At 38.4% G+C, this 22,500-nt stretch overlaps 1 protein-coding gene and 1 pseudogene across 1 annotated transcript in view; both read left to right on the top strand.

The window, feature by feature from the left end:
• Nucleotides 1-22,500, top strand: part of LOC138025285 (uncharacterized) — a 411,211-nt gene that overhangs the window by 128,758 nt on the left and 259,953 nt on the right. The gene's annotated exons all lie outside the window — the stretch shown is intronic.
• Nucleotides 388-1,098, top strand: LOC138027353 (uncharacterized; annotated as a pseudogene).

Here is a 22,500-nt window from a genome sequence, read left to right as displayed (position 1 = left end):
TCAACACTTTGACATTAGCCTGCAGTGCAGGCGTTATTTTGGAGCGGAACGCTAGATAAATCAGGCTTTCGATGCCGCCATCTTTAACTTTAATTGTAATTAGTTGCTTGACCGGTAGAGGGTTGGTGCAGTGGCGGGTGGGGAGCACTAGAAATAACGCCTGCCCGCAAAGCCTGCGAAATCATTGAACGCCCCCTAATTAGTACCGCTTGACCGCCTTTCCGGAAATGTGCAAGCAGCCAATGAACATCGATCTTGTTTTTATTACCGGAAGCCAGAAATTTACTTCAACAAAAACATTAACACACGTGTACTTGTCAACTTCGTGCGAAACAGAAATCGAGCGAGCGAGCGAGCGAGCGAGCGAGCGAGTATGTTAGTGAAATTATGTCGGAAAGACGTCCTAACGACAGCTGTAGGATTTGCAAAAGCTCTTTTAAAGTGAAATTTGGCAATATTCCCGGCAAACAAGTGTATTCGTCCTAGGAAAACCTTTTTAAACCATCGCAGAGGAAGGGCAGCCTTGGAGTTGTGTTAGCAGAGGTTTGTAGTCGTGTCGGATTAGTATTGTTGCGCGATCCTGCAATATATTCTGATCGCGTTTGCAACCCGTGTGGTCGAAAAATTCGCAGTCTTGGCCAGTTGTTCGAGTTTGTCAAGGCGAGCACGACTCCAACGTTAAAGTCTGTCTCTAAAAGCACGAAACGCACACCAGCAACTCCGGAGAAAGCGAGCCCTTCGTGGAGAAAATCAAAACTTGTTATGAGTTGGGATGAAATGCAGAGTAATCTTAACGTCGATGATTTGCCGCAAACAGGACTTCAAGTAAAAGTTGTGTATATGATTCCGTCAGGAACTGTGACTACGAGAACTCCCCGTGACGAACCAACAAAAAACTTGCTCAAAAACATTGCATGCGAAAACTGGCGTGAAGTGTCTAATGCTATCCTTAAACACAAAGCGCTTGCCCCAGTAATGATCATTGCAATCCGCAAGGCTGTTTTTAAAGAATTCAGCGATTACCTAAAATGTGAGAGTATGTTACTTGACAGAAATCCTGATGAACTGGCGGAAATTAGAATTCACTGCCCTGTTTGATTCAACTGTCAACTCGGAGCCGTTAAAGATGCCTCCGTTAACTGATATTGCACGATGCTTTTGAGCGTACAGACAACAATCACACACGCAGCTTTCGACGATAATATTTGTTTCACGCAGATCAACAACTGGAAGATGAGACTTTTACCAAAGAAATGCTAATAAATCGCTTCCATGAACAAGAGAATAAATGGCTTCCTTTTGTTCGGGGCGTAATACACGCGACATGCCCAGTTCAGAGAGATATGAAAGCGCTTCTGCCAGAGCATCGTCAAAGCTCAGCGTGTTTTCGCCATTTTCTCTCTAAATCACAAGTATTGCGGAACGGCCGGAAGAAAAAAAGCTCCTTAAGTGACAGGCATCAATCAAGTTGCAACTTAACGCACCAATCAGAGGCCCCGTCCATCTGGTGTACGGGTTTTGCAAACGAACATGCCCTGCGGGCAGGCGTATTTTTCCTTCCCCTCCCCCTCCCCACTCGCTCATTTTTCCACTTAACACCTACTCCCTCGGCGAATATTTCCTCGCCCCATTCCTCCACAGTTACCAAATCTAAGATGAAAGCCTAATAAGAAAATGTGCACTCGCGCGCCCAAAATACGCCTGCACTGCAGGCTACTTTGACATTGACATTTTGACATGAGAAAGGTTATTTGCAAAGTGGGCGGAATGAAGAATTTAAAGAGATGCTTACAGGCTCTCCCGACTTGCCTCGACCCAAGCCCCCACTCGCTTTTCACACGCAGTTCTTTTCGTTTTCTCGACTATCTGAGAGCCTGCAACAGGCTATTACAGGATTGGAACCAACTTTGACGTTGTTGCTACGCAACACTCTCGTGATTTTTTTCAGACACACCTCTGATTAGTACTTCAAATTTAGAAATATTGCTGGAAAGTTGCTCATATTTTTTAAATTACTTCCTAGCAGATGTTCATAAATATTCTTAGTTTTATCAAAACATTAGCCTCAAGTGTCTAAAGGTGACCATAGAAGTTAAAAGTGCCAATGTTTTTGGAGCAAAAAATCGACATAGTCTACAATCTTGGACAAAACTCGTTAGGAAAATGTGACGCGCTAATTTGTCTGTATGATTAAATTATTCCCACTTGACCCCCTCCCCTCATTCCAATGTTGGTTTAAAAATGGGCAAAGGCTTGCACAGTATATTTTGCATCACATTGTCAACATTGGTTTGGGGGGAGTGGGAAGGACCAATATACTTTGTAAGTGCATGTCAATTGATACTTAAGCTAGAATGTTTCCCAAGAGTTTTGTCCAAGATTGTAGCTCTTCAACTGTCAAGTTTAGTTTCACCATAGTTTCTCAGGCACAAAGAAGCTTCCATCACAAAAAAAGATTTTTTTTCCGTGAGCAGCTGCACTCAACAGCCATAACTGCACGTGCATTTCCACGACGACAGTCAGGCGACAAGGTGCAATTATTCAGGTTTGTGATAATAAAATAAAGGACAAACGGCTGAAACCGTACCCCCCCCCCCCCCCCCCCTTTGACCGTAGTAAAAGATTTATATAGTGCTAAATCGACTGCTTATTCGTAGCTCTTTCCAATATCTACTATATGATTAAGAAATTACAAATTTGTTGAAAAAAAAAAGAGATCAAATAACAATCAAAAAGGCTTTCAATTTAAAGTAAGATTGTCATGTCCATTTGTGTTTGATGATAACTTTTTAGTGAAGTCTTTTAAACGACGAAATGCTTGGTATTAACCAGCCAATAATCTCTTGACAGTAAACTGACTTTCCTCCCGCCTTAATTTCGAAAGTAGTCGAAGAGGTTGACGGCGCATTCTCGATGATAATCTTCGATGGCGACGAAGCACTTTTCTCGACAGTCACATGCTCTGAAATGGTTTGCTTGATCTCCATGCTCTTTAAAATTCAATAATTTGAGGCCCGAGATACCCTAGCCTTTTCCATTGTGTCCATTGACGTCAATCCCTTACAGTCGTTTGCAAAACGGGCAAATGCCTATTTTTTCAGCATCAATTTTTCACTGGAAAACCATCCCCACCATTGTTACTTAGGTTTGTGAGCTACTGTGATGTCATTGTCAAATAGTGAAAATTGCTGTAACTACATCCTTAATAACATCTATTACTTCCAGTTAGTTTTAATTTAAAAAGAGTATCAAGTACTACCATTTATGTTTCTAACATTCCCACCCGGGTTTTTACCTAGCTCAGGTAATGGTGTATTTTCTAGTTCAGACAATAAGCGCCAAAAGTGTTGAGACACTTTCCCTTTTTAAGGAATCTCGGACAAATCCCTCCCCCAAAGTCTTTCCATCTAACCCCCTTCCCCCCAAACAATGCTGTTTTCTTATCACCACCTCTTCCTTCTTCCGTTACTAACATTGAAGGTGGGAGGCGGGGGAAGAGGGGAAAGTGGAAAATGTAATGTTAAGGTGCTTTTTCCCTAATTGTTGTCTTCCCAGTTCAGTGTCTCAACTACTTTTGTCGCTTACTGTAGGTTTCCAACGCTTTAGACACCAAAAACAGTGAGTTTAATGTAAGGGACTTTCCCAGTTCTTAGAAATCACCATAGCGTGACATCAATGCTTTTGATATGTTTGCATGTCGTCATCACTCTGAACTAAATAGAAATGTAGCCGACATCTCTACCGCACTTTTCTTTGTTTTTCAATTTGACGATAGAGGACATCGGGAAAGCGCGATCCAGTTCACGCAGAAATGCGTCTAGCTTTCTTCATTATGTTAGAGCATGTTCAACATATTACTTTTCCGATCCATTCATTAAAATCTAGTGTCAAAAATGACCAAAGGCTCTTTCACTTATTATGGCCTGTGTTGCTGGTGGGATATTCTATCCCGGGATTATTTAAACACACGCTGGTAAATCGATGGCTGCTCCGTTGTCCGTTTTTTGGCCGCAAGTGGAATGATGACGAGCATTTTCGCCGCTTTGCAGCCGCTCGCTCTCCCGACCGAAATAGAACGGAGCGCGTGTTTGAATGATCCCATAATCGGCGACAAAATTAGTTGAGACAGTTGTAAACAGAGCACACTGGCAACGACACATTCATTGTTTGCAAAAAAAACTTGTCCAGAAAGTACGTTTCCGGGATACCCCTCCCTCCCCCACCCTAATCAATGTTGTACCGCTGTCAACAAGGCTCGTAGAAAACAGAAAAACACAACATTGTCCTGGGGGTGCGGGGGAGGGGGCCATTTGCGCAGCCGAACTTGAAATCGACTCTAAAGGATAAGAGTGTCTCAACAATTTTGACGCCGATTGCAGATATGATGGCTATACATCATATTTTACCGAAAATTCAGTGTATTCGAGAAAAGGAAATTTGCAGTTACCTATTAATACTGTTTCTTTCAATTGTGTCAGCCAGCGTCTCTTTTCTCTGTGGAAACAAAAGGATTTTCGTTCCAGTTCTCGGAACATGTAATGGATAAATTAAACGTTTGTAAATAGATGCCCGTCTCCCTGAAGGATTTCGAACGAAGCCATAAGGAATGCTTATTTTTCAATACTAGTTTCTGGGTTGCCAGTAAGGCAAACCCAGTCGGAATCTGCGTTTCATTTGTTGGTTTTATTTATTTATTTGCTTCGTTTTTTTTCCGTGTCGGTAAAAGTCTTGCCTGTCACTCCCCTGCTAAGTGGTGTCTTTGTGCATAGAGCCTTCTGCGCGTATTTTCTTAGGATGGGTAGGGTAGTGGGAAATGCGTAGATTTTGCTGGCGAACACAGTAGAATGATTAATGGAGTGCAGGGATGGCGCAGTGGTGAGAGCACTCGCCTCCCACCAATGTGGCCCGGGTTCGATTCCATGACTCGGCGTCATATGTGGGTTGAGTTTGTTGGTTCTCTACTCTGCACCGAGAGGTTTTCTCCGCGTACTCCGGTTTCCCCTCTCCTCAAAAACCAAAATTTGACTTGATTTGTGTTAATTGTTAATTTCAATTTACAGTGTCCCCAATTAGTGCTTCGGCGCTAGAATGACTCGACACTTAAATAAAGTTCCTTTCCTTTCCTTTTCCTTAACCGGCAATGGCGTCGAAAGTCATGTAACGCGAATGGCGTTTTAGTGGATCTTTAAACAAAATATACCCTTATGGAGCCCAATATTTAAATGGAAAGTCAATTGGATACTGAACAAGACATGCGCTGAAAAAAAAAATCTGGAATCTTAAAAGGCACGAGTAATAGACTTCGACAACAATCTGCCGCCCGTCGAGTCGTAATCAAAGAGAGCTGTAGTTCTAATATTGAACAAGTGTGGCGTTTGGTACAACACTGAAATCAAATGGAGAATTCTCTAGTAACTTATGGGTTTAACAAAGACAGAGACTTGGATCTGCGCTTTTTTGTTTTTGTACTCAATTGTGCACAGTCTTCTGGTAACAATTGGAAATTTCACTAATTCTTGTTAGTCAAAAATTATTTGAAAGAAAGCTTGTTGCCCCCTTTTTGCTTGATAATTCAAGTAAAGGGTTTTTCAGTTAAGGGGTTGATGCTGAACACTTGTGGGAAATTTATTTTATTTTGACAAGGAGTGTAATTTGACACGATTGAGTTACTTGTCTTCAAGCACGTCATGAAATAGGAAGGGTTTTTTGCCTAGTATAGCAAATATGAGGTTTGATTAAAAAAATATATCGCTGGAAAAGGTGGCCTTTATGAATTCATCAGGTTGGGTAATATGCGAGCTTCACTGGATAGTTTTCATAGCTATAGTAAAGCATTTTCGTGTCAAAATAAGATAAGCGTCTTTCTGTTGTGTTAACTTAATGAAATATAAATATACCATGCGGCGTAAACTTAATTTCCACTCTCAAAATTACCTCCAAAACCTACTTTTTGCGTAGAATAAGCTTTTAGAATGATGTTCTTGTCTTCTGTGGTGATACTTATTTATAACTGGTCACACGCGCAACTTGATCGCGCGAACTTCCCCTATTATGCATAACATCCACTTGGCCTTTTCACATCCCATTGAAAAAAACTCGTAAAATATTCGTGGACTGGCCGATTTCTCTGAAATTTGAAAGGATAATTGCTAACGAATATAGAAAGATTTTCACAATAACTAAAGATTCCTGTGTTAAGCATTAGAATTCGACGAAGAGGTAAATTTGTTGCGTTTGTTGCTATTTTTGTGATTTGATTGTTGTGCAAATTTTGACACAATATTAAATTATGAAAAAATATATACGGATAGATCGTTTTAATTAATCTTTATTTTTAGCGGTTATTTGAACATAAAAGATGCAACGCTTGACGAGAAATAATATTTTTGCTAATACAATGTGTTTGAAAGAAGAAAAATTTCCCGGGAATCGCGTTGAAAATGAGTTAACAAATTTGCATACGTGCGTTGAAATGTGATACCCGAGGAGAAATGAATTTTATTTCTCTGACAAAATGATTTTGTCATTGTAATGAAATATATTTGGGAAGCCAACAATATTTCTTTAACTTCCTGGTTAATCCAATTTTATTCCTACGACTTGCTAGTGCGAAGATTGTTTACATGAAACTCGCGCTTTTTACGAATTTTGAGTGTCATGAAATTGCATAATTTGCGTGACAATATATCCCTTTACTCTAACCCAAAAACATTGAGATAGTAACAAACTTCATATTTACTTAACCATTTCTTCTGCTTTTGCGCTTGTCAGCATTGTGATTTGCGATAATTCGCGAGTCTGTTTTTGTATCTCATAGATGTTGAGATTTTCAATTACATGGCCACTTAACCTCTCGATTGTGTAAATAGTTCACCCTGAAGTCAAAATGGATCCCGGCAAAGAAGCCAAAAGCCAAAAAATGTTTTGACCTGGCGTGAGATTAGACTAACAAGAAGAGGAATTATGAAGCGGAAACAACACCTTCAGTCCTTTCTTAGTGTGTGCAATAAACGTTTGCTTAGTGCAACTGCAAGATATGTTGGAAAACGTCCGTTAGAGCATAGTTAATAGATGTAGGCTGCTTATGAAACTCGACAAGTTTCTTTGTTTCATGTTTTTGTTCGCTTTTTTGGCCTTGACCCTGCACAAAACCCGACAAAAACACGCTTTTTTCGGCAGGATAACCAATCAAAAGTTTCGACTAATTTATTCGAAATTAACTTGCGAACCAAAAACAAAAGATTGTGCAGGGTCACGGTCGGTTCAACATCTAATTGCGACTGTATTGTTCCTTCTTTTTGAAATTCCCAGGGTTTCATAACCAGTCCTTAGATTAACTATGGTTAGAGCAATTTGCAGTTAGTTTTTTGCAGGCTATTTATTTAAAGAAGAAACGAGTGAATTTTACTCAAGAGCGTGTTTTGTTATCTTTAAACTGAATTTATTACCACAGCTTAAGAAACTATAAGACCTCAAAATGGGACAGGACATTACAAAATAATTAAACGTGTGAACCAAAGGGCCTCTGCTGGCGGGACATGTGAATGATCCCTCAAATGGTCTTAATGACGCCCCACTTGAAAAAATTAACTGGAACCCTGCAGTTCAAAAGCACCCAATTCAGTGCCTTCTGTTTTTTGTGTAACGGGTACCCCAGGCAACCCAGTGTAAGCTTTTTGGAGATTCTAGTTCCCAAAAGAATTTTGCGGTTAGGAATTTGGGATGGTGTTCCGAAGAAGTGCGACACCCCTAACCCTCCCCCCCACCCCCCTACCTCCAACTTTGATGGTTTTGCTTGGGAAACTCGCAGCTGAACGGATATGTTCATGGTTCTTAGGCCATCCCCTTTTTTTTTCTTTTTAGTTTACCGTCGAATGCGTTTCCTGACATTGGGTCGTCGGTCGGTCGGTCGGATTGAAAAAAAAAAAAAACCAAAAAAAAAAAAATCGTAAGCATTATCGGAATCGGAGGCCTGGTATCCCTGCATCAAAGCTGTGGAGCCAGGAAAACAACAAGACGTGAACCCAAAACCAATATGGAGGAAAAGTTGGTAGAATGTTGTTGCAAAATTAAGAAAAAGGGAAAAATTGGGAAAAAGGAACAACCCCCGAAAACTCCTGTGCGAAATAAAAATTGTTTAAAAACGTTGTTAATTTTTTTTTTTTTTTTTTTTTGGGAAATGCCAAAAACTTGGGTCGGTCGAACGACGCTAAACGGAGAAAAAAAAGGGGTGGCCTTAATTAATAATATTTTTGTCACTAATTATCTTGTAGGACTAGAAGCAGTAATAAAAAAACCAATGGATTTTCCACCTCCACCCGAAAAGCCCAAAGGAAAAATCAAGACCTCTCCGTCGAACTCTTGAGGCGACAGACATCATAATACCTCACGTGATAGCAGGCGATGACATTATTAGCATAGATAACTTTCTCAAACAGCAGTGCAAAGGACTATTTTATAGTTGTGTGCTCAGTAGTTTGGCCATTGTTACTGTATTTGATGCCTTGTTTTTACCAAGAACCGTGCTATTCCAGTGGCAACTTGTCGGTAATTTAAGATTGACCAAAAAAAAATATCTAGGAATCATGCTCTTGATGAGATGAAAATATTTGGTTTAGGCCAAGCTAGCTTGACTTGCAAATTAAACACGGAGGTAGGCTAGTGCAATGTGTGTGTGTGTTTTTTAAGATTCTATCCAAGTGCTTATGAAAATACGTCTTATGGGGCGGTTCTTTCGATTTAGTCTGCCTGTCCTTCCAGCTTTCTTAAAATTAAGAAGCGGATTGAACTGAATTCCCCTTGCCCGCGCGCGCCGAAGGCGCGCACACGCGGAGCACCATAGCTAAGAAAATATGGTAACCCTTTGATGTGAGAAAATTTGGTTTTATAGCCATGACGTCATGAACGTCCGTACGTCCGTCCGTCCGTCCGCCCCTTCATATACCAATGTGACCAGTATCATGTAACCATATCACGGGCTCAAGTTTAGAGCTCATCGAGGAGGCAATACTCCAGTTTACACCATAGCTAGTTTACAGCATACATCTTTGATATTGGACATCAATTCACTGGCGAAAAATGTCTGATTGGTCGAGGCCTTGTCATGTGACTTCAATACCTCAAATCAAACATGGCTGCCATTCGGTGTTTATTAGTTCGATGTTATTGGATCTCCGTCAACAAAAAAAGACCCTTTTTCAGGCCAGTAAAACGGACGAATGTTGACTGCATAGTGCGTTTCTATGGCAGTGAGATTCTCTTTTAAGCCAACAGGGCTACGAGGGAAATTTCTTTAAAAATTTCAAGGTCAACGCGAGTCTCGGTTGCTAGTGTTCGAGTGGAAATTCGTTTGTGGAGCTTACCAGCTAATGGATTACCATCTTGATTTCAATTCATGCGTTTATCTTTTAAAAAGTGGAACAAAAAAGATACCACTAAATTTCCAAATGGTTTCTCTTCCAACTAAATAGTTACACACTGTTTCCGCGGGGTCCCGCATCAACAGAAAATGTTAAGATTTTCGCATTTTTTTTTAAGTTGTTAAAATTGCCATTCAAGTGGTCCATAGAGGAAAATTTGTTAAGACCGAGGGGAAAATTAAGAAATGTATTTCAGTCGTTCAAAAATGAATTTTAAAGTGAATTGAGCAGTAATAATAACCAAAATCATACTTAACATGTCATAGCACCTCATATTGGGTACACTAGAAGGAAACCTTTTAGTTGCAATTATATTTTGTTATAGTTGTTCCAAGCAAAATGCCAGTTGTTTGCTTTCCTCCAAATTATAGAAATAAACTTAGATTTAGGTTAACTCTGAATAGCCAAAACAACAATATTTGATTCAGAAGTCCAGCTTACTAGCAGGGAGAATTTTACCGTAACAAAATATTACTACAGCTAATAATACGCTTTCACCACATTGTAGTGGTTTAATGTGACAACAAAAATACTTAATCAGGAATTGATTTTATCTTCCAGCAATAAAACAGCAGGAGGATATCAAATAAGGTATTTTTAAAGTTAAGAAAACTTGTTGAAGGTGATTCAGTGCCACCCTCCAAAACTTTTCACAAATTTCACGCTGGCTTACGAAGTACTTCCAGTACAAAAAATTATCTAACCTCTCTTTGCAGACTCTGGTTGCAACACAGCTGCTTCAATAATTTTAATCCCCTTGCATTAGATTTAACTTTTAGAAAAACCATAACTTCATATTTCCGTTATAATCGTTCAAAGACATTGAGCAAAAGCATACAAAGCTACATTTGAAAGGGACATAATCCCATGTTGCAGTTTTCTGGATAAGACTTCACAGAAATAACTCCTGTTACCTTTCCATATGTAAAGAGGTCCCATGATTTATGAGTCAATTAGTTAATGAGTCATGAGTCAATGAGACTCACAGTCAATATAGCAATACATGTAATTTATTGATTAGGCCTAAGCACTCTCTGAAATTTTAGCTTTCATTTTATGGGTTAGGGTAACTGCACTAACTCATTGACTCATAAATACTTAAGACTCATATGTAAAAAATATTTCAACATTAGATGCAATGAATTTTTAGCAATTGCTGTAAATAATAGTAATCATTCCTACCATTTCAAAGGATGAATAAATTAAAGTTGAATGCAGTAAGTGTAAGAAGTAAAAAAAGTGGTCCAGTTTATTTAAGCTGTAATCAATTTCCATCCCTGCTTTAGTCCCTGGATAGGGTTAAACAATGGTGGTGAAGCGAACAAACTACCCCAAGGGGGTACTGCTTATGATACTGAGACCAAACAGCTGGCAGAGTTGCTGCAGTACATGTAAGGCTATCAGTCTGAAAAATGAATGAAACTGTAGACGAATTTGGTAAGCAAGCAAGTAGCTTTTACTTATGAATTATAAAATGCCAGTCATTTGTCAATTTAGAACTGGTTCCCCTAAGGGGTCAGATTTCTTTAGCCTACATCCAGAAAACAAGATTCTGTTACCTTTAAGGGTAACCCTCCTGAGCAAACTGCATCCTCATGTTTGGATTCTCATTAATTTAATGACTTTAATGATATTTTGCCAATTTGTTCTACAATAATACTCAAATACCATAAAAGTATTTTTAACCTAACTTTTTTGCAAAGTTGACTCCTTGAGCCACCAGCTTCAACTTTGATACTTTGTTCTAAAAGCCAAAGCCGTTGTTATAATAGCAATGGTCGAGGTGATAATTAATCACTTTGTTTTGGTTCAAATGAAGAAAGAAAGTCAAAGTAATGATCGCACTTTAACCCTTTCACCCCTAAACCGGCCATACTTGATATTTTACTCTGTCTAAAGCCAGAGTATTTTACTGTCTAACACCAGATGATTTTACTCGTCAATGGGGAACCCCATGGAGTCAACAGTCTTACAGCACTTCTCAACATAAAGAAAATGAATTCTGTGGACTTGAACATTCCCAAATAGAAATGCCGTATATTCCAAATATGGTTGCGTAAACTCTTCAAGATTTACCTGCTTAAGGAACTTCAAATCAATGAATGTTTTGAATATTTTTCCTGAACTCCTGCAAACTTTGTACACTTTTTAATGGTTTGCCCTTTAAAAGTAACATTCAGAAATAATGCAAATACAACTGAGGATGTTTTGCATTATCTACAAGACAACACAACAATATCCTTTATTCAAACACAATCAATATTAAAGCAATAACACATGCTTGTGGGGTCATGTGCTTACTATAACAAAGACACTACAGGAAATACAGACATAGGATATCTACACATAAGGATAAAAAAAATAAATCAATTGGTATCCAAAAGATCATATTGCAAATACACCAAAAGGTAACAGTTGATTGACAATTTCCTTGTGCAAAATGGTAGAGCATGTTTGAAGTCCAGCAGGACCAAGATGAGAAGTTACATGTACCATAAAAGCTTTAAACATATTTTTAAAAAAATATATTTTACTGCCATCAACCCCAATGAGACCTTATGGGACACTGTTTCTAGCTGCAGCTGCAAATCACATAATATATTACTAAATTTTGCCATGTAAGAAAAGAACAAACATGTGGGGTGTAAGCAAAAAAAGTCCAAGGCAATAAAGCTTCCTTTCAGCCTTTTCAGGAACAACTATCCACTGTCAACCATACTTGACTCAAAACAGAATTTCCTTGATCCAACAACACATGACAGTCCCCTAAAACCAAAATTACATCATTAATGCTTCCAGAAAGCAATAGTCTAAAAAAACCTGAATCTATAGATACCTATATATATCTGTACCTACACTTCTGTTCTTCCAAACATTATTTTAACTAACATGGATTTTGATTTTGATTTTAAGCTCAGATTAATTGCAAATCCATAACTTGGTAACTACTTGAATGCAAGGTTCGTTGAGTTGTGACAGCTAAAAAGTATGATAACCTAGACATTCACCAGAAAAGGGAATATAAATGACCTTAAAAGCAGCTATTTAAAATATTTGATACTAGGGTTACGTTCCCAATGACACAATCACATTCAAAATCAAATTCATATCTGATCGAATCATTGATCATTCATGTAGAGGTGCCGATCGTAAGGTGTAACGCAGAAAAAAATAACCTTCACGTTGAACAATATTGCCATTTCCCTGCCACCTGGTACAAGCCAATTCACACATGAACGGAAACCTTAGGAATCCTCCTTTCTGCACATTACAGTAACTTTTTGTACCCGGTGGCAACAAACTTTCCACATTAAAAATTGCGCAAAAAACTCACCTGTTTCGCAGCTCTTTTCCCACGAAATAAAATTTTCCAGGAGCAAATTTTCCGAGGATGATGGTTGGATTGGACTTGCAAACGTTTTACACAACATAGACGTTCTCTAAGAATACATTCCACTTGAAACTGGCTTTAAAACTAGCCCTGATCGCTCTAAAAAGAACGGAAACCAACAAGCTACCGATTCTCAAACGGCAGCCATTTTTCTGTTCTTCTCGGGAGTGCTTTTTTCATGAGAGCCAATGATACTCCCGGAAACGTATCACGTGCCATATTTCGCGACTCATGCGCAGACATTTTTCGCCAGTGAAGGACATCAATGGTATGGTCAATTGACACCTGTCAAAATAAGGCATCCGCTGACCAGTATCACGTGACCATATTGCGGGCTCAAGTTAGACTTTATCGAGGTCAAAAATGTGGTTTATCAACGGAGGTGATAATGTAAATTGACCGCCGTACGGAGATTCTAAAAGCTGACGTTTCGAGCGTTAGCCCTTCGTCAGAGCGAATCGAGGGATTATGGGTTACGTGTGGTTTTTATAGTAGAGTAGGAGCTACGCTATTGGTGGTAACATGGCAACGTGAAAAGTAGGAATATATTAGTTAAATGAAAAGCGTTCGTTAATACCGTGAGGATTAAGGGTGCCGATTTGAAAGATGAATTTTTGTTCCAGATTCTTGCGGCTTTCCGTCGTACCTAGATGTAGGGAAAGGCCGCAGATAGCCATTTGTTTTTTGGAGTGGTTAGGCAGATTAAAATGGCGAGCGACTGGCTTAGATGCATCCTTGTCATTCTTCTCAACATCGCGAAGGTGTTCGCGGAATCAGTCACCTAGTCGTCTACCTGTCTCACCAATGTATAATTTATTGCATAACGTACAGGTTATGCAATAAATGACATTTGCGGAGGTACATGTGAAACGATCGGTGATCTTAACAGATCGCTTAGGTCCCGATATCTTGCTAGTGTTAACAATGAAAAGACAAGTTTTGCATCGTGAGCGCGCGCATTTGAAAGTGCCGGGTTGCTCGTTGGTTTTGAGCGCGCTTCTAACTAAAAAGTTGCCTACGTTTTTGTCGCGTTTGAATGAAATAAGTGGAGGTTGCGAAAAGATTCTACCAGTCTCGGGATCATTTTGGAGTAATTTAAAATTACTAAGAATGATGCTTTTGACTGCGTGATTATGAGGATGGAAAGTGAGGGTGAATGGAATTCTGTCATTCTTATCTTTTTGTGACGTTTGTAGTGATGACGGTCGATCAAATTGTTGGGCGCGATGATTGCCCTCTTTGACCACAGAGACAGGATAGCCACGTTTTTCGAAGAACTGGCACATCTCCTCTGATTTGCTGGAAAAATCGGAGTAATCACTACATAGACGTCGAAGTCTAAGAAATTGAGAATAAGGAATGGAGTTCTTGACATGTGATGGATGTGACGACGAATACAAAAAATAATTGTGTGAATCAGTAGGTTTGTAGTGCACACTAGTACATAGCACGTTGCCTCTAATAGAAACTTTGATATCTAGGAAAGCCAATGAAGTTTCCGAAATTTCCCAGGTATATTTAAGAGCCGGATGAAAAGAGTTGACGGAGGTTATAAATTGATCGAGTTCTTCTCTGCTGGATGAAATAGCGCCGATGCAGTCGTCGATGTAGCGGCCGTAGAGTTCAGGTTTGGGGCCGTTGTACTGATTAAAAAATTGGTGTTCAACATATCCTACAAAAAGATTGGCATAGCTAGGTCCCATTCTTGTGCCCATCGCTACACCATTAATTTGTTTGTAATAGTTGCCGGCGAATGAAAAACAGTTAAGCGTTAAAACTAGTTCGGCAAGGCGGAGGAGCGTTTCCGAGCTAGGTTCTTTGACAGTGCGTTGATCGAAAAAGTGTTTAAGTGCTTGAAGACCTTCGCTGTTAGGAATGACTGTGTATAGAGATGTAATGTCCATGGTGAAAATAAGTTTGTCTTGGCCGGAGAAATTGAAATCGCGGAAAATTTGTAGTGCGTGTGTACTGTCTTTAATGTATGATGGCAAAGATTTGACGATAGGCGTCATAATCCTGTCTAAGTAGCTAGAAATGAGTTCGGTGGGGCAACTACAGGCAGAAACGATAGGTCGACCTGGGTTGTTGGGTTTGTGAATTTTAGGCAAGAAGTAAATGCACGAAGTTCTAGGGGTGTTGATGATGAGATTAGTGGCAGTGTCCGGTAATTGTTGATTAACTATAAGATTTTGAATGGTGTCTTTGACAAGTTTTTGATTGTTGGAAGTGAGATCTTTAGGGATTTTGGCATAAAACGAGGTATCCGAAAGTTGCCGCAAAGCTTCTTTTTGGTAAAGGTCGGACCGCCAAACAACTACCGCACCGCCTTTGTCGGCCGATTTGACAACTATGTCGTTGCGTTTACTAAGATTTTTAAGCGCCGCCCACTCTTCCGAGGAAAGGTTGGAAAATTTAGTGTTGCGATTGAATTTAAGTTTGTGAATGTCGTGACGGCATTTTTTGGTGAAAAAATCTAAAGAGGCAAATTGTCCCTCTGGGGTAGTCCATTTGGATTTGCGAACTAGAAGTGTTTCAAAAATATCTTTATTAGAAGTGTCCGAATCATCCTCTTTGTCGTGAAAAAAGGCTTTTAACTGAACGCGGCGAAGGAATTTTTCAACATCTTGCTTAATAGAAAATTCGTTGGTGCGTTCGGTAATAGGAACAAAATTTAGGCCCTTACTGAGAACAGATTTCTCTGAGTCAGTAAGCCGAAGATTTTCTGGAATTGTAATAACGGTATTATGGCTATGCAATGTAGTGTCGTCGGTAATTTGCGGACCTATTAATTGTTGAAGTTTAAGAGTCTTGGTTTGGTGTAAATGGTCAAACAGTCCAGAATTAAGTTGTCGGATTTTAGCGCGAATCGATTGTACTAAAATTGCTGGACAGATTTTGGGAAGTTCGGAGCGGCAATGAAGAATTTGTTTGTCAAGTGCGATTCGGTTTTTGGCACATAGCTCTAATTGTGATCCTCATAATATTACGTGAAAAAGAATTTTGCCCACATCGAATTTGGTGAAGATACTGATTTGAGTGAGAGAATGTAGACGCATGAAAGTTCGAGCGAAAACCTTTAGGACCGCCTTTAGAACTCAGGCCACGGCCGATGAAGTTGACGCGACTACAAAACCTAGTCTTGGCGAAACTGAGAGTGGCTCAACGGAAAGCTAAGTTACTGCTAAGTGTGGGAAAAGGACAAAGATAACTTACCATTTCCTGGCGTAGCTCCTTGGTGAGTTGCTTCAAGCTTGGCATCGTCGTCTTGGGTCTCCTGTCACTCAAATTCTCTCACTCAAATCAGTATCTTCACCAAATTCGATGTGCGCAAAATTCTTTTTCACGTAATATTATGAGGATCACAATTAGAGCTATGTGCCAAAAACGAATCGCACTTGACAAACAAATTCTTCATTGCCGCTCCGAATTTTCCAAAATCTGTCCAGCAATTTTAGTACAATCGATTCGCGCTAAAATCCGACAACTTAATTCTGGACTGTTTGACCATTTACACCAAACCAAGACTCTTAAACTTCAACAATTAATAGGTCCGCAAATTACCGACGACACTACATTGCATAGCCATAATACCGTTATTACAATTCCAGAAAATCTTCGGCTTACTGACTCAGAGAAATCTGTTCTCAGTAAGGGCCTAAATTTTGTTCCTATTACCAAACGCACCAACGAATTTTCTATTAAGCAAGATGTTGAAAAATTCCTTCGCCGCGTTCAGTTAAAAGCCTTTTTTCACGACAAAGAGGATGATTCGGACACTTCTAATAAAGATATTTTTGAAACACTTCTAGTTCGCAAATCCAAATGGACTCCCCCAGAGGGACAATTTGCCTCTTTAGATTTTTTCACCAAAAAATGCCGTCACGACATTAACAAACTTAAATTCAATCGCAACACTAAATTTTCCAACCATTCCTCGGAAGAGTTGGCGTCGCTTAAAAATCTTATAAAACGAAACTACAAGGTTGTTAAATCGGCCGACAAAGGCGGCGCGGTAGTTTTTTTTTTTTTTTTTTTATTATTTTTTATTACTACTATTTCCACAGTTACATAATTACAATTATTTTTTTCGACAATTAAATTACAGATCAATAAATAAAATTTGGTTAATAAAACTTAATAATGACACCATATTAAATTAATTAAAAAAAAAAGGAAAAAAAAGAAAAAGAAATTTGACAATTCTTATCTACATACTTGTTTAACTTAAACCATTTCCTTAATGATAGTGTTGCCTAATTATTAGTTAAAATTGTTTCCTCAAAAATCTTCCATTTTTCTTTAAACAAATTTGTTTTATTCGTTTTGAAATATATATATTTTTCAGTTTCATATTTAATCGTCAAAATTCTTATGAAATGGCACAAAGAAGGTAGTGTTTCTCTACATCGGCAAGTCCACAAGAAAGATTTTCCCAAAATTACAATATAATTAAATAGATCCATCTCCTCCTCTAAAGATCCAACAAGAACATCGCAATATGTAAGCGAGAGGCCTCTGCAACTCTTGATTTTACTCAAAATTTTTTTATTAACTTCATTCCAAAAAGAATTTGAAAAAGGGCATTCAAACAAAATATGGGATATGGTTTCTGTTAGCTGATGACAGAAAGTGCAGTTGGGGTCAGAGACATATCCTATTTTACACAAGCGGTCATTAGTAAACAGAACAGAATTTAACACTTTGTACTGAAAGGAGCGTAGATACGGTTCATTAGCAACCCTCACTGGCAAAAGAAATGCCTCTGATACTTGTTTGTCATCGAAGCTAAATTCTTTCTTTAGCTTAACCCATTTACTTGGCTTTTCCAATTTTTGTTTTATAAGAAAACAATAATAGTCATGACATTTAAGACTCTCCAAATCAAGAATCACCTTAAAATTGGGTATGTTAACACGCAACTTCAAAGGAACAGATTGCCTTAGGCCTGTCCATACTAAAAAATTAGACCTTGGCAATCCCTCACTTCTGAGAACATTAAAAGACTCTATATTTGTCTTGTCAAAGAGTAGATCTTTTGTATGTTTAATATTCATATTAAAATAATTCTTATAAAAAACGCTTTTACCATCGATTTGGATTTCTTTGTTGTTCCATATAATATATTTATAAACATTATTTGGATCTAAAGTTTCTCTTATATTTGACCACCACATCAATAGATCCTGATAAAAGGTAGATGAGATGTTAATCTGGTTTACATCATAATTACACTGAAATAGAAAAAGACCCCCTTCATTATCCAAAAGGTAATCAAGGTAAGACTTCCAAAAACCTGATGAGTCCTCATCCGTTATGCGCATTAACCAGCTCAACCTCAACGCTTTTATCATGGTTTCATAATCTATCATTTTGAGGCCACCTTGCTCATAGGGTGCATACGTTGAGCTTCGAATAACTTTATCCTTCCCGTTCCATAAAAAATGAAAAACTAAGTTGTTAAATTCTTTTATAACCTCACACGGAGTGCTTATCACCGAGCTAGGGTATATTAGTTTTGGAAGAAGGATTGCTTTTATGATGTTAACCTTGCCATGAATTGACAAACCCCTTGACTTCCATAAATTTATTGTATTTCTAATTTTTTTCAGCCTTTGCTTGAAGTTTTTCTCAACTAGTATCTGTACATCATATGTAATGAAAATTCCTAAAAACTTAACGCAAGTTTTCCATTTGACCCCAGGTGGTTTATTTTCACAGTGTTGGAGGGAGCCGATCCACATTGCTTCTGTTTTCGCAACGTTAAGTTTTAGTCCAGAGACTTTCTCAAAACGATCAAGTAATACAAACAAAGCTCTTGCAGAATCTAAATCTGATAAAACAACAGTTGTGTCATCAGCGAACTGCAGCAGTTTAGTTTCTAAATCATTTATTTTTATGCCTTTGATATCGTCTTGGTTTCACATAGCAATCGCTAAGATTTCAATCGCGGTGACAAAAAGGTAGGGGAAAGAGAATCCCCCTGCCTAACTCCACGCTCAATCCTAAAGTAATGAGAGCAAAAGCCATTGTTTATGATACAGCTTTGAATATTTTAATAGAAGACATTGACCCATCTTATGAAATCAGGCCCAAAACCGAATTGATTTAAACATCTTTCAAGAAAAGTCCATTCCAAACTGTCGAATGCTTTCTCAAAGTCAATAAACAATAAAATTCCGGGTAATTTCTTAGCTTTTGTATAGTCCATTATATCAAGAATTGAGCGTATATTCTCATTGATATTTCTACCTTGGATATATCCTGATTGATTATAATGTATTAATTTAGGCAACAAACTTTTCATTCTTTCTGCAATAACTTTTGAGGCTATCTTTGTATCAACATTCAAGAGAGAAATTGGCCTCCAGTTTTGAAGATCACAACGATCTTGATCTTTTTTCTCAATTAATGTAATTACAGCCTGTTTTTGTGAAGGGCTCATTTCTCCTTTTTCAAAAGACGCATTGAAGCATTCAACAAGAGGTTCCCCCAAGAGATTCCAGAAAGTTTTATAAAATTCTATCGGTAAACCGTCATTTCCGGGAGCCTTATTTAATGGAAAAGAGTTTATAATTTTAGAGCACTCTGCAAGACTTATTAGTCCTTCACCGAGAGATCTTCATTCATGTGGGAGTGTTGGAATAGGCAAGTCTTCAAAGCGAAAGCATAATTCGTTTTCGTCTGAGCAATTCCTTCTTGATTTATAAAGATTTTTATAAATTTTTTTCTCTCCCTCTAAAATTTCGAAGGGATCTAAGGTAATTACTCCACTAAGCCGAAGCTTCCTTATGTGCTTTCTTATATGATTACGTTTTTCTAAATTAAAAAATATTTAGAATTTTTTTCTCCATGTTCATACCATCTCGCTCGTGATCTAACTATTATACCCTCAACCTTTTTTTCATACATTTGTTCCATTTTTTCTTTCAAAACATTTAAAGTTGATAAGTTCTCTTGACTGGGATTCTTTTGAAAAACGGAAGAGGCTTCTTGAAACTCTCTATTCAACTGCCATTCTTCTGCTTTCCTCTGCTGACTTTTAGTCATCGAATATTGACTGGAGTATTTCTTTACGTTATATTTCACCCTATCCCAAACAGAGCGCGGGTCATTAAGTTCTCGCTTCCCTTCTTGAAGCCAAGAAGGGAGAAGACAATTTATTTCATCAACATATTGTTTATCATTCAGAAGGGAGCAATTTAATTTCCAAAACCCCGGACCCTTTACTTTGTCATCAACATCTTGAAACTCTATTGTTATTGCAGAATGATAAGTTTTTATTGCTGAAATCATGTCAACATTAGAAACGTTGTCCGATAAGGAATTGGAAATAAGCCAATAGTCCAGTCTTGAGAAAACCAAAGGATTTGATTGACTCCAGGTAAAGCTACGTATCGTGGGATTCTTTACACGCCAAATGTCATGCAAATCAAGTTCTGACTGTAACTGCTCTATTACGTTGATTACAGATTGTCTTGGAATCATGCAGCCACCTCTTTTATCGATAACTGGATTTAAAGGACAGTTAAAGTCTCCTCCAATAATAATATCTTCAATTTCGTCCAAATTATTTTTCACAATGGTTTGCAAAAGTGACCGATAAAAGGTAACCAATTCGTTATCCCGATTTGGAGCGTAAATATTAACTAGAAGAGCAGGTTCTCCACTTAGAAGAACTTTAAGTATAATAAATCTACCGTTAGAGTCAACAATAGATTCTTCAACTGTACAGTCGAAATTATTCCTGATTAAAATTGCCACCCCTCTCGCATTGTTAGCCCCATGAGAACAAAACAATGTAGCACCCCATTCTCTCTTCCACAAAACTTCATTCCCTCGAGTGGAATGTGTTTCCTGTAGGAAAACAATATCTGGTTTTTGTTTTCTAAGCCAAGTAAATATCGTCCGTCTTTTTCGAAAGTTGCTGATGCCTCTCGTATTTAAAGATATAAGTTTACCCTTTACCAATTTTGATAACAAAACATAGAGAACAATCAAAATTAAGGAGAAGAAGGATCGCCAGGTATCTATAATTAAATAACCATCCAAGAATAATTACTAAAGTTTTCCAATAAGTAAAGCCATAAAGTGACAACTTTGAGATATATGAATAATATGATGTCTGAAAAATTACCATTAAGAATAAAGCGTAAAAAAAGAAATTTACTGCAAAAGATAGTCACAAATTTCGCGCTTGTGCAGCTTTGCACAAGCAAATTGGACACACATGAAATCATCGCGCGATAAACATTAACGCTTGCCTTTGCTGTGCTACACAATGTAAGAAACAAACAAACAATTTATCAATCATTTACAACGCAATATTTAAATTTATAAATTTCTACATGATCGAGACTGCCCTTCCGTCCGCAAAAAGTTTTCCTTTTGTGAAACGAACTCTCTTCCCTTCTTCAAAAGCCTTTCGCATAAGTGGAAGAGCTTTTTTCCGAGTTTCGAAGTCGTTAGGTGTGAAATCTTCAACAAACCTCACCTCATTGAGCTCTGTCTTCCCATCCGCACTTTTGGCAGCTTGAAGTAGTTTTCTTTTAAATGGCCTGCTATAAAGCTTGGCAATGACATGTCTAGGCCTCTCACCCTGCTTTTTCCCTGTACGGTGCGCGTTCTCAACTTCAGCCTCTGCATGTTCGAAGCCAAGACGTGTAATGTAATCCAAAATTATCGCCATACAGTCTTCGCCATCCTCTTCACTTACACCTAAAATACGTGTATTAAAATCTCTAGAGTACCTCTCTAAATGTTCTACCTTTTTCCGAAGGTCGTCATTACTTCGTCGAAGGTTGTCTATCTCTTCTGTGTTGATATTCATAGAGTTGAGAGAAGTCTTCAAGCTGTCAAACCCCGCTTCGAGCTCCTGTTGTTTGAATTTTAGTCCGTCTATTTCTTCTACTTTAGATATAACACTCTCAATTTTTTGTAGTCTTTCGTTCGTATTGCGTTGAAAAAGCTTAACGTCGTCACTCAGTTTCTTAATTTGGCTTGTAAGGTCACTTCTCATTAATTTTAGCTCTTCCAAAACCGCGTCCGACATGATCGATTCCTCGACGTTCCGTAACTTCTTTGTGTCGCTTTTCTGCTTATTTTCTTGTTCAAAGCTCCGTGAAGGCACCAATCTTTTCCCTGACCGAAGACGTTTCTCTCACATGTAGCATTACTAAAAAAGTACAGCGCTGGTAGAATGATAATTAGAAAAAAACCTCTTCCATTGCAGAGCTCCGCTAGACACGTCTTCACTCCATGAATGCCCAGCGGTGACTGCCTGCGGCGCGGTAGTTGTTTGGCGGTCCGACCTTTACCAAAAAGAAGCTTTGCGGCAACTTTCGGATACCTCGTTTTATGCCAAAATCCCTAAAGATCTCACTTCCAACAATCAAAAACTTGTCAAAGACACCATTCAAAATCTTATAGTTAATCAACAATTACCGGACACTGCCACTAATCTCATCATCAACACCCCTAGAACTTCGTGCATTTACTTCTTGCCTAAAATTCACAAACCCAACAACCCAGGTCGACCTATCGTTTCTGCCTGTAGTTGCCCCACCGAACTCATTTCTAGCTACTTAGACAGGATTATGACGCCTATCGTCAAATCTTTGCCATCATACATTAAAGACAGTACACACGCACTACAAATTTTCCGCGATTTCAATTTCTCCGGCCAAGACAAAC

The sequence above is a fragment of the Montipora capricornis genome, chromosome 12, assembly GCF_036669925.1.
Source record: "Montipora capricornis isolate CH-2021 chromosome 12, ASM3666992v2, whole genome shotgun sequence".
NCBI lineage: Eukaryota > Metazoa > Cnidaria > Anthozoa > Scleractinia > Acroporidae > Montipora > Montipora capricornis.
The sequence above is the reverse complement of the archived record's forward strand: the minus strand, read 5'-3'. Positions and strand labels throughout refer to the sequence as shown.